Genomic DNA, 13,121 nt, shown 5'->3' with positions numbered 1-13,121 from the left:
GGATGAATAAGTTGCAAAGGCTCTGTTGAAGTTTTCTGGCTTTGCTTGGGGATAGAAAGTCTTGTTTCCTTCCCCAACAAACAATGTTCACAAATTTCACTATTTAGGTCAACTTTACAAGGTTTAAGTCTTTCAAGGTGGGGGTTTTATCCTGAAGAACACAGCCATCCTGAGAGTTTCTGGAGATGATTTCTAAAAGCCCAGTACAGATACCTAATAAACAACCTTAATTATACATTTCACATTGGGGTGAGCCAGAAAACTAAACTATGGTAGCTGGAGTCTGCTCTGTACAATACTTAGCATAATGGTTACCCCAGTCCTGACAGTAGTACCCAAAGATTTGCTAAGGAAACCCACCAGCCAAGGAGGGAGTGTCTCTTTACAGGTAATACAAAAAGATTACTATCTGAAAAGGGAGGGAATATGTCAAAATGAAAGAAATGTGATGCACCTTGCTCTTTTCCTTTGGTCAGAAGACAGGGATGAAAGACAGTTAATAGTGCCCCATCTTTAATTCAAAGTTACTTTTGATTTCATAGAAATGAAATGCATTGGGACAGGGTTAGGAAACATAGCAAATTTAACCTGCTTTTCAACTCCTACCAGATGTATTTTTAAACAAGGGAGGGGGTCTCACCGGTGCACTGACAATTGATTGTTCCTGCTATTGCAGAAAAATATAGGGCCTGGTCTTTGTGAAAGAAAAGCCAAATAATGGACTGTTGTGAATGGTACTCCCATAAGACTTCCACTGTCTCATCTCAGTTTTGTTCCTGGTCCTGTTCCACTGCCTCTGACAGATAAAGGGATAAAATGATGAAGAAGAGAGATGAAACTGCATTCCCTTCATTTTTATACATATGTCTGGCTGTTGTTAAACCAAAGGCGCAGGAAAACACAGAACAACAAACTTGACAGCCCTCATATAATTGGCTGCTATTGACCACTGTAGCCCTTAGGCTTTATAGAGAGTAAGCACGGATGGCTGTACAAATTAAAGCCTCAGCGCCTAGGGCTTGCCGATCGAAAGGTCGGCGGTTCGAATCCCTGCGGCGGGGTGCGCTCCCGCTGCTCGGTCCCAGCGCCTTCCAACCTAGCAGTTCGAAAGCACCTCCGGGTGCAAGTAGATAAATAGGGACCGCTTACCAGCGGGAAGGTAAACGGCGTTTCCGTGTGCGGCTCTGGCTCGCCAGAGCAGCGATGTCACGCTGGCCACGTGACCCGGAAGTGTCTCCGGACAGCGCTGGCCCCTGGCCTCTTGAGTGAGATGGGCGCACAACCCCAGAGTGTGTCAAGACTGGCCCGTACGGGCAGGGGTACCTTTACCTTTACTTATGTTTTAACATGGTATGCATCTGGGACAGCAGATTTCTCCACACTTCATTCTGCTTGTTTTTTGTATTTCTTATGACAAAAGAAACCAAGTTCCCACTCATTTATTTTACTGCTGTCACTCTTCAAGAATAGTATTTCTTTTCTCTTGGAAGGGACTTAAAAATAGTAATTCTGCCCCAGTCCATGAATGAGTAAATGAACACTTGTTAGCATAGAAATGAGATTCAGCTCATTGTCAGCTAAATGCCTGTAATTGCATGAATGTGAGCCATCCTCTTCCCCTTTTAAAAGCAGTTCTGACGACTGAATAGGCAGTTAATACAAAAAAAGAGATTTCAATACATTGCACTGATATCCATCAAGGAATGATTTAGATCAAGTGCATTCTGCTGGAAGATAGAATGCTGGGAAAGTTACACTGATACCCATCAGCTTGATTTGTTCCTTTGAGAAGGAGAGGAAAGTTTCAGCCAGGAAAAGATCAAGCAAATTTGACACTTCTAAAATAATAGACCTTTTACTGTTCTAATCTTCAATTTATGGAAACATATAATTCAGCCAGGTGTAACAGGGGGTGTTGGTGGGAGTAGAATCATGAGCAGTGGCTGAAATCCTCTCCTGTACTTGACATAGGGACCCTAACTTTTGGGGGTCAAGAAGCACATTAATTTAAGTGTTGCCACAACTGCAGATCACAATTAATTCACCACTTGAAGTATATCCTCTGAGAGAATGGCCAGTTGTAGGTTAAGCAAAGCATATCGACCCATGACTGTCACTGAAGAGCAACCCATAAATGGCTAGAATTAATGTATGGGTTCTTGCATGGTCTCTCCCATTGTATGCAGCATTAACACACCACTGCTTATTCCTGGGGCACTGGGGTGTATCAATGTGCTAACTCTTCTTGCTTTTTTCCCAACAAATGGGGAAGAGAAATGGAACCATTACCCACCCCCAAGCAACAACTGGAGGCAACAGTAGGAGGGGAGGTGTCCATTTGAATTGTCCCTAAGAGAAGTCAAGGAAGGAGAAAGGCAGGATGCTGGCTAGCTGCAATTGCTGTATCAGCTAGGGAATATAGCAGGAGAGCCCCTAAGGCAGCGGTTTTCAACCTGTGGGTCCCCAGATGTTGTGGGAAAACAACTCCCATCATCCCTGAGCTCTGGCCTTACCAGCTATGGATGATGGGAGTTGTAGTCCAACAACATCTGGGGACCCACAGGTTGAAAACCACTGCCCTAAAGGATTAATCTAGGGTGAGAGGTTGGGAGGTGGCAGCTGTTTCAAAGGAAACATTGTCTGAGCAGAGAGAGAGAAATGCTTTTTAACAAATACTGACGCTCCCTTGCTGTGTTCGTTTCATTGGCTGCTTCACAGTACCTTCAAATGTCAGGGGATGCATTTCTGAAAAGCCCATCAGCTGTGATGTGATGGGTGCTGCAGGGAAGGTTTCCAGCAGAGCCCAGTGGCAGCAAAAGAAATAGTGCTAAAGGGAAGGCTGCTTGCATAAGCCAAATGGCTGTGAAATTGGCAGCCTGAAGTTCAAACCTACCCTCAAGACATGAGTTTAAAAGCTTTGGGACCAGAAGAATTACATGGTTTGTTCCCAAATCTATGGTATGTGTAGTGCTGTTAGACAAAGCCTCTGGATGTTTTACATCATACTTTGGCATGGAGAATTTATTTTTGTCCTTGGTTCTTATTTAGGATCATGCATGGCTGTCTTTCCAAACAAACCTCATGAGAACAGCAGAGAGTACCCTGGACAGCTCCAGGAAGGACTTGGGCTGAATACTTCATGCAAGCAAACTTTGGGTGTTGCTCCAGCAGCAGTTAAACAAGCCTTAAGCAGGAGTTTGAGTGGGTAGCTGTGCCTTACTGAGAAGAACCTTTCATTCAAAGGAGTCCAACCTTCTTTGCCAGTTATTGTTGTTGTTTATATGTACCCCACCCATCTGACTGGATTGCTCCAGCTGAATGGGAGAGACTCTAGTAGTTGCATTTAGGCTTTTGAACTGAGTTCTTCAGAGTCAGAAGAAAGGGATGAGATGTCCTTGACCCAGAGGAACACCAGCACCATATGATCTTCTTGCAGAAGTACTTCCTGTCATTTAGATTCTTCTGGGGCTGCCCCTGACGGCAATTCCTTCTCACACCACAAATCCCCAGCCTCATCCCCTGAAAAAGGGGAGTCTGACCCCAGGGTCAAGACACTTAAAGGTCATCAAGTTCACTGTTCACTTACCAGTTTTTCAAGAAGGGGGTCTTTGGAATGGATAGCTAAAGGCCTGTCTCAGCTGCCTGATTCAATTTCCCTCAAAGTCCTTTTCCATATGTCAGCAGCATTCTCTTCTCAGGTGCGCTGACTCAACACATTCCCAAGGATTTCTCTTCCAGGTGTTTGTAAAAGCATTCTGTCCAGCTAGAATCTGAGTTATGAAGGCTTGATCTTAGTCTGTGCTAATTTTTCATTCACAAACGTGTGTGTGAAAGGAAGTCTTTGAGGGGTGGGCAGTGTTGGGGACATGTAAAAGGTTTCCAGGCAAGGAAGCAGTCTTCTAATGCTCTGCGGGGTGGGGGGGGGAGGATATAGTTGACTGACTGCACAAAGTTATGGTGTGACTTTCAGATGCCTCATTGCATGGATTGTTTCTGTCACTGCCACAGGAAAAAAGGCAATGCTCAAGGATCTATGCATTCAATGTTTGAAAGAATAGGGTAAATAGAAAGTAGCCCAGCCAGGAGAATAATATTTGAGTAATTACTGAGTACTGGGATTAGGAAATTGGGATAGGTTCTTAGCTGTAGCAAAGAGCTTTGAAACCGAGCTGCTAGCACAGGGCTTTATGCTCACAAACCTTCCTGCATATTAATAGCATTTCCAAGCCTATCATGAAACTGCTGCTCTCCCACAGTTCACAGATACTAGTGGAGCAGCGTGAGCCAGGCTGATAGAGAGTGACAGAGCCAGAACAAGCTCCATTGGGTCAGCTCTGATAAGGAGCTGGATTTACTAAGGCTACTCTCTATTAAAGCGAGAGGAGGTTCAGGAGGAGAGGCACAAAAAAAAAAAAGCATGCGTTGAACAGTAATAGCCGTGCTGAGGAGTCTTTTCCCCAGAGCCAACTGACAGAAGCAAGTTCATATCAAATCCCTGTTAAAAGAGCTTAGAGAGCATAAATCCGCCATCCTGCCTGTTTAATGATTAGTAGGGCAGTCTTCCCAAGTGATCTCAGTTGGGCATCATGCCTAGGACCAAATCTTAGGCAGATGTAAAGTCAACAGAAGCACATTCAATCTATTGCTGGTGTACCTCAGGCACGTGCTGGCTCTAGCACATATTCCCTTAGAAAGATGTATGCTGAGCTAGGAGCTCCTGTTATTCATTTATTTAAGAGAAGGGTAATTCAAATTAAGACAAGAGTGTTTAGATGAAGGAGTAACCCTTTCCTATATGCCAAACTTTGCCAACCTGCTGCCTTCCTGGTGCTCTCCAAATACTTGGTCATGTGCTGATGGGGGCTGGTTAAAGTTGCAGCACAAAGCATCTGCAGGTCACCAGTCTGGAGAAGGTTGGCATGTGTCATTTTCCCAATGGCAACCACCACCTACCCAACCAGCTGCTATAGAATAAAACATAACAGTGCATTTGAGGTACCGTTCTGCTTTGTCTCTTGGTGAATCTACTGTTTCTGCATGCTTCTCTCTAAGGTGCTAGCAGAAATTTCAGGAAGAGGACAATGTAGAAAGTAGATCAGCATTTTGTTGGAGATGTAATAAGGATAATGCTTCTTTAAACCATGTTTCTACAATGTTAAGTTTTGGGAGAAAGTAGTGAATTATATAAATATGACTGTACGAAAGTAGCTAAAATTTTCAGAGGATAGTAATTTTTTTCAACTACATACTTCCTATATGGAGTTTGCCAACTGGCCTAAGTGCATGCTATGTTAAATATACAATGTGTGAAGCAGAATAAGAATAAGAATAATACCCCGCCCATCTGCCTGAGTCTCCCCAGCCACTCTGGGTGGCTCCCTACAGAATATTAAAAACACAATAAAACATCAAACATTAAAAGCTTCCCTAAACAAGGTTGCCCTCAGATGTCTTCTAAAAGTCAGATAGTTGTTTATTTCCTTGACATTTGATAGGAGGGTGTTCCACAGGGTGGGCGCCACTACCGAGAAGGTCCTCTGCATCTTAATCCAATACTTAAGCAGAATTTCATCAGAATTGTATCATGAGGGAAGGGGAAATTTAATCCTCCCATGCCCAGCCAAGATCATGACAAAAATCTCTTCCCCATCCTCATATGGCTATGAGGCTTAGGGGGAGAATCTTCCACTAGTGCCAATGGAAGCTTCTTCTTAGTCCCATAGCAGCACCAAGGGCATGACTGGAAAGAGAAGGATTAGGCATCTTTGCAACCAGCAGTCTTAATGCAAATGTCCTCCCTCCATGTAAGCATTAACTTTTCTCTTTAAAAAAAAGTATTGATTTTTCTTTTTTTTTTAATAGAGAGGATAATGCATACTATAGAAATATCCAACCGCCTGCTAGTAATTAGCTGCCACAAAGAGTCATGAACAGCCATTCTGAACTATTATCTAGCAAACAAAAATGTTCCTCAACCAGTCGCTGTAAAAGTATATAGTATTTATTTTCCCCAAATATTTGCCATGTAGTCAGGTTTTCTTGAAGAAAGTCTTGTTTTGCCAGAAAATGTATTCTTATTTACAGATTCTAATTTTGAAGAACCTTTGAATTTTGGAAGTTTATATTTTCCCAAACCCGGAATCATATATAATTAAGAGTACTAACATACAAATATTTTATCATTTGTTGACTGAATTCTGCAAAAAGCACACCCGCATTCTAATATAAAGTTACAATGACAAATACCCTACAAAATCTGCTTCATAAGCAAACAAATCCCGAATGTATTCCTGAGTTGTTCAGTCGCAGCTGCTGTGAGAATAACTTGGATGAGGCTGTTCTTAAAAACTGATCCTCTCTTAATTACTGTAAGATGAGAAGCAAAACCCTGAGGATGCTGGGTAAGAATATGCAAATTAGGTTTGACTGCTGCTGTGGAACCAAGATTCAGTTTTGGCATTACTTTCAAAAATGACTGTGAAGTGCTGCCACTGACGCTTTAGCATGACACATTATTCATATCCTCACAAAGCAGCTGGATTCTGGATAGGCAAAACCAGGTAGCTATGCTTAAGTCTCAGGCTGTGCAGAGCAAAGAAACCTTCATTTTAATGCCATTTCAGAGTATTAAAATCAGGGCTTTTTTTCAGCCATTGCCATTCTAAGAGGGGTTGATGGTGAGTTCCGGTACCTCTTTTTCTAGAAAAATAGCACTGATAAAAAGAAAGCACTGATGAAAACCCTTGAAAATTCCATCCCCCATCGTCACCATTTTCCCTAATGAAATGGGTGAGCAAATGGTTCATCTTTAAGACAACCATTCATTCCTTCTATGGCAAATAGTATATTTTATGAAGTTGCCACTTTATCGTAAATCTTAAAGCAGGGTGGCGAACCTCAGGCTCAGCGCCAAATGTGGCTTTGACCCTTAGAGCAGGCTTCCTCAACCTCGGCCCTCCAGATGTTTTGGACTACAATTCCCATCATCCCTGCCCACGGGACCTGCTAGCTAGGGATCATGGGAGTTGTAGGCCAAAAACATCTGGAGGGCCAAGGTTGAGGAAACCTGCCTTAGAGCTTTCTCCAGGCCACATACCTTCTTCCCCAGGTTCTGCTCCACATCTCACTATCCCAGCTTCGCACCCCATACGTTATCCCTGCCTGGAACATGTCCTTGAACTCTGATCACACCTCTTGCTTGTCTGGATGGGGAATAGAGAGGGCTGTGTGAGTGTGCATAGAAACCAGCCTACAAGGCAATTTTTACATTTGTTGCTCCACTCACTTTTGCCACTGGCCTTGACCACTACTGGGTATGTAGCCCTCAGATCAGTGCTTTTCCCCCCTGGGGGTACTCAAGGGTACACAGTACAGTCACCCTTTTTTTTCTTGAAGAAAAGCACTGCTTCAGATGGTTACCCAGAAGAGAAAAAAGTCCTCAGGCTGAAAATGGTTTCTCATTCCTGGATTAAAGCATGCTCAACAGAGGTGATTCTCAAAGCACACATCAATTGTCCAGTCTATCAATTTGATGAAGGTGAGACTGAATGCTCAAACCATTCTCAAAAGCCAAACTAGACAATACCGGAAAGGCATGATCTTTTTATAATAATAAAAAATAGCAGGCACTATTAACAGAGAGCTGTATAAAAACAGTTGCATTTGAATTATGTGGAATGTAAGTTTACTGTTTTCTAAGTCCAGGTCTGCAAGGCTCTGTAATTACAGATTGTGTCTGGAATATGTGAAGTCGGTCCCTTGTGGCCATTTCGTATCACTACAGGCATTCTTTGTGCAGCCCATTAGTCAACGCATATAAACACTTGTGGTTCGCTAGATATTGGTGGCTTCTTAGTGACGTTCAGAACCAGTCCTACAATTAAGCAAAGCAAGGCCACAATTTTGGGTGCTAAAATGGTGACATGTTGCCAGTTTCAGCAGTGTTGTAACTTCACCCAAAGCGATCAAAGAGACACCTAAAGGTATCATGGGCATAGCCAGGATTTTTTTTAGGGGAGGCAGTTAGCTATGTATTTTTATTTATTTTTATTAACTTGGGGGGCAGCTGCCCGCCCCCCTCTTGGCTATGCCCATGAAAGGTATAGAATCTAAATGCAGAGAGTCCTGAAACAGCATATTAGAGCAGGGGTTGTGCCTGATAGGACTGTAAACTCTGTCTCCATATTTTAAATGTGTTGTCGCCTACTATTGAGATCAGGTTGGGTAAAGATATGAATGAATGATCCTGGGTATGGTCAGCCATGTGGTGTTAAAGAAGGACAGAACTTTGTTTTTATATGCAACAACAGCAGCAAGGATCCTTATTGCAAAGTATTGGAAGACATCAGACCTACCCACTCTGGAAGAATGGCAGATGAAGATGGCAGACTACATGGGACTTGCAGAGATGACGGGCAGAATCCGAGACCAGGAGAAAGAGACAGTGGAAGAAGATTGGAAGAAATTTAAGGACTATCTTAACAAACATTATAAGATTAAAGAATGTTAGATTGACATGGATTTTAAAACATTGTGGTTTTCAGAGACATTAGAGTAAGAAAAGGAATGGAATTTATAAAAAAATTTGGGGAAATAAGGGAATGGAGTTGCTGATGGGATAATGAAACTAGAATACAAAACGGTGAGGTATGAGGAAGTCGGGGAAATTAGGTTGAGAAAATAAGTTTTAAAATTATACTTGTTGTTTTTTGTTTGTGTTTGTTTTTATTGTAGTTGTTTTGTATTTGTATGTTTTTATTGGAAATTTTAATAAATATTATTTTTTTTAAAAAAAAGATATGAATGAATGGGAAAAAAGATATGCAGCAAAGCATGCGCCCAAGCGCTGTGTGAATCAACCCACATTTGCTGCTGGCAATTATTATTAGAATTGATGGGCCTCTTTCTGGTCCAGTGTAACAGTGATCATGTTCAAGATGCAGCTGCTATCATAACCTCAGGTGGCAAAGCAAAAATCTGCTCTCTGCACCAGATATGTTGAATTCCTGCTTCTCACCAAGGGTTACTCTGCATCACATTTTTTCCCCCTGTGCATACAGGCCAGCCTGACTGGTATTCTGTCTGTGTACCGTATACCTGATAAGACAAGCTGAAAGGCTAGTGTTCTCCAGAAGGTGGCAGGCCTGCACTAGGAATAAGTCATCAGCTTCAGAGAAAACACATATTCCAGATGCCAAACAAATAGACTGAGCTTAGAGGCTGAAAATATGCACACAGGGGTAAGCTTTACCCAATGGTCTATTCCCATCCATATAACTTTTGTCTGTGTTCATTCATAAGTCCATTACATGATGTTTCTGCATTAATAATCAGAATTTTTTTAAAAATTCATATTTAGTAAAGGTAAAGGTACCCCTGCCCGTACGGGCCAGTCTTGCCAGACTCTAGGGTTGTGCGCTCATCTCACTCTATAGGCCGGGAGCCAGCGCTGTCCGCAGACACTTCCGGGTCATGTGGCCAGCATGACAAGCTGCATCTGACGAGCCAGTGCAGCACACGGAAACGCCGTTTACCTTCCCACTAGTAAGCATTCCATATTTATCTACTTGCACCCGGGGGTGCTTTCAAACTGCTAGGTTGGCATATTCATATTTAAATAGTTTTTTAAAAAAATCTCAATATGCATTTCTCAGTGTTTTTTTTCTCCCGTTTTAAAAAGTTTTTTTTAAAAAAAGTTGATAATGACACTAGAATGTTCAAGAAGAGCAAACTTAGTCCAAACATTAGTTTGTGAGGTGCAGCTCATCTTTGTTCAAATCAGAATCCACAAAGATCAAATTCCTCAAACACTCTGATCTGGTTCACACGTGATATTAAGCCAAACCATGGGTAAGTGTAAATGACTGAGGTTGCTGGTATGCAGTTTGAAAATCAAGGCTGCCTTATACCTCCCCGACTCTTGTACCTACAGCATTACAGGGACCCATGGTTTGGATTAGTATTGTGTGCCGATCTGGGCTTGTGGTTTTTCTCACTCCAAACAAGCAACCAATTGTAAACAAGGTTTGTTTTGGGCTTATTTATCATGGCTTGTTTGGAGAAGACAAACCATATGATTGAGTTTACACATAATGCCAAGCCAAACTTTGTATTAGCTCTGGCTAGTGCATCAAGTGCATGGGAGGAGCACAGTGTCCACATTTTTCTAGTTGCACCAGCAGATTTACTCATACATGCTTAACCATGGTTTTGTTATGTGCGAACAAAGCCAGTGCATAGTTACTAATGGAGCTTGTTTCCACAAGATGAGGCGATGAGGGCCATCAACTTAGATGGTTTTAAAAGGGTGTTAGACAAAGTCATGGAGCAAAAAGGTTACGAATGGCTACTGGTCACAATGACTATATACCTCCAGATACAGGGGCAGGATGCCTCTGAATACCAGTTGTTGGGGATTACACATGGGGATAGTGCAGTTGGCCTTACATCCTGCTTGTGGATTTCTTATAGACATCTGGTTGGGAAGTGTGGGAAACAAGATGCTGGATTAGATAGGCCTTTGACTGATCCAGCAGGCTCTTCTTATGTTCAAATCCATATCTCCAACTCTAGAGCTCAACACTATTGTTGTGTGATTGGGATTGGGCTAAATGGGTTGGGGGTGTCTTCAGCCCTGTGCCTCTGTTTGCAAAAAGAGACTGCTTAAGAGGTCAAACTGCCCAACAGGTCCTGTCATTTGTTGCCATAGGAGCTAATGAATGGGGGGTTCTTCTTGGAAAGGGCATGTCTGTCTCCCCTACCCCCTAGCTTGGTCAGAAGTAATGTCTCCTGAAACCGAGGCAGATGAACTTTCAGATGGTAATATTATCATAGTACGTGGGGTTTATTGGAGGGAGTTTGTGAGCACAGAGCTGACCTTAACAGCTGTCTTAGAGGCATACATTTTCAAATGGGAATGATTTCCCATAAATGTTGGATGCCTGAGTCTTATTTCCCCATCCATGGTTTGATCTCCTGTGAAGTTATAAAACTTCCTCCCACTGCCTCTCTCATGCCCCGATGACATCTTCACAATCTAACTGAGGTCACAAGCACAAAGATGCAAGGTTCATAAAACTTCATGGGAACCAAAGCCAAGGAGGAATCTTGCCATCCCAACTCTCAGCCATAAATCGTTCACCAGTGCCCCCGCCTTCCCCATGCAGTGGTTATTAAATGCAAGGGATTGGTTTCTAAGTCTGCTTTTCCTGTCCTAAGCATCTTACAGGAATGTGGGGAGAGAGAAATGCAAGGTTATTTTTAACAGCCTAATCCAGACTCACTGCTCTGTTTGCTGCTTCTTTCCAAATCCCAAATGGGCTGAGCTGCCTGTGACAAATAAACAGGGAGCTTTTAATTGAGGTGACGGATGAAGAAAAAGTTTTTTTCCTCCCCCTTATGTTTGGGATGAGACTTCTTGAATTTATCCCGGTGTTTTGCATTAGGAGCCCCAGGAAGCTCCTCATAAATGCATGCTTGTAGGGACGTGTGGGTCAGGAGGTTGTACTTGGCATCCTTAAAAGGCTCCTGTTTCTTCCCAATATCCACGAAGTTAAAAAAGAAAAAAACTCCATGACAGCCCTTCTCTCTCCAGGTCTGTGATCCAGGCCATTAACCTATCGAGTGCTGGTGTGTACCTCTCTGTGGAATCAAGAGAAGGAGCAAATTGCTAACTGATACTTCATTAATGACGTGCAAATTTCAGGAGGTGACAAATAATTACCTTCAACAAGTTGTGGCACATTCACAACTCAGAAGTAGGTCTTATGAAATGAAGAGGAATTGTAATGTTTCTAAAACCGACTAAAAGCCCTTTGAGGACCCATTCACTGCTTGGATTGTTGAAGGATCTTTGATGATTATACAATAGAAGAATTTTCCCTAGCTAAAGCCATCATTACTTGAAGACCCAGGCCTGTGAAAAAAAATTCTGGGCTGATTGCCCTTCAGAGATATGCACTGTTATTAACCTTAAAAAATGTTAATATAAAAACGCCTACACCTTGAAAGAGTCTCCTGCCTTGCTGAGCTACTACATTGTCTCAGACAGACATAATGGCAGTGCATTTTCATTTGCAAAATGCAAATTGTAATGAAAATGAATGCTGTTTGGGGAAAAAACCAAATTATATGGTGTATCCTGGGGGAAAGTAGCTGACTGTACAGAGGGATATATCCTCTGTATATAGTGCTTTTTTCTGGGGGGACACAGGGGGACACATACCCCTAAACATTTTGTGAATCTTTGTACTTTTGTCCATTTACTGTATTTATTTTTCCCGATTTGAACTATAAAATGGTGATTTTCTTGAGTCAAAATGAGAGTACCCCTAAACATTTTTAAAGAGAAAAAAAGTACTGGATATACTGATAGACATACTCTGGATTATCACGCCTCCTGGGTTTCCTTACAAATCAATTGCAACATAACCGTCTGATTGTAAGTAACAAGGCAGGCAAGTGGAAGCCACCTGGCCAACAGACTGAGCTTGGTGGGGCAGTGTTCCATTTGCCCTAATTGGTCAGCTTGCACTGCCCTAAACTCACTTTCTCCTGTCACCTATCCCTTTTGTCTCAGTAGTTTCTTCTTCCTCAACTCATCCTTCCTGGCTTCCCCCTCCCCTACTGCCCATTTAGTTTGAAACTGCCTCCCTGGAGAGCTCCATGAGCAGGATCACATGACCGAAGGGTGTCTTTTTAAAGAGAGAGAGCGAGAGAGCTGCTTTGCAGTTCCTGCATGCTGCACATGTACAATGATACCATACCCTCCAACATTTCTCCGATGAAAATAGGGACATCTCATTCCATAGTGATAATTTTACTATTTATACCCCACACATCTTACTGGGTTGCCCCAGCCACTCTGGGCAGCTTCCAAAATATATACTAAAACATTAAACATAAAAACAATCCCTGTACAGGATTGTCTTCTGGTGGTTTGGGGGTCAGATAACTCCATACCCTCCAACATTTCTCCAATGGAAATCAGGACATCCTAAGGGAAAGTGGGACATTCTGGGATCAAATCAGAATCCGGGGTGGCTTCTCTAAATCAGGGACGTCCCTGGAAAATAGGGACACTTGGAGGGTCTGTAATACATATATCACCACCCACATCCAGA

The sequence above is a fragment of the Podarcis cretensis genome (genome assembly GCF_951804945.1).
Source record: "Podarcis cretensis genome assembly, chromosome: 6".
NCBI lineage: Eukaryota > Metazoa > Chordata > Lepidosauria > Squamata > Lacertidae > Podarcis > Podarcis cretensis.
The sequence above is the reverse complement of the archived record's forward strand: the minus strand, read 5'-3'. Positions refer to the sequence as shown.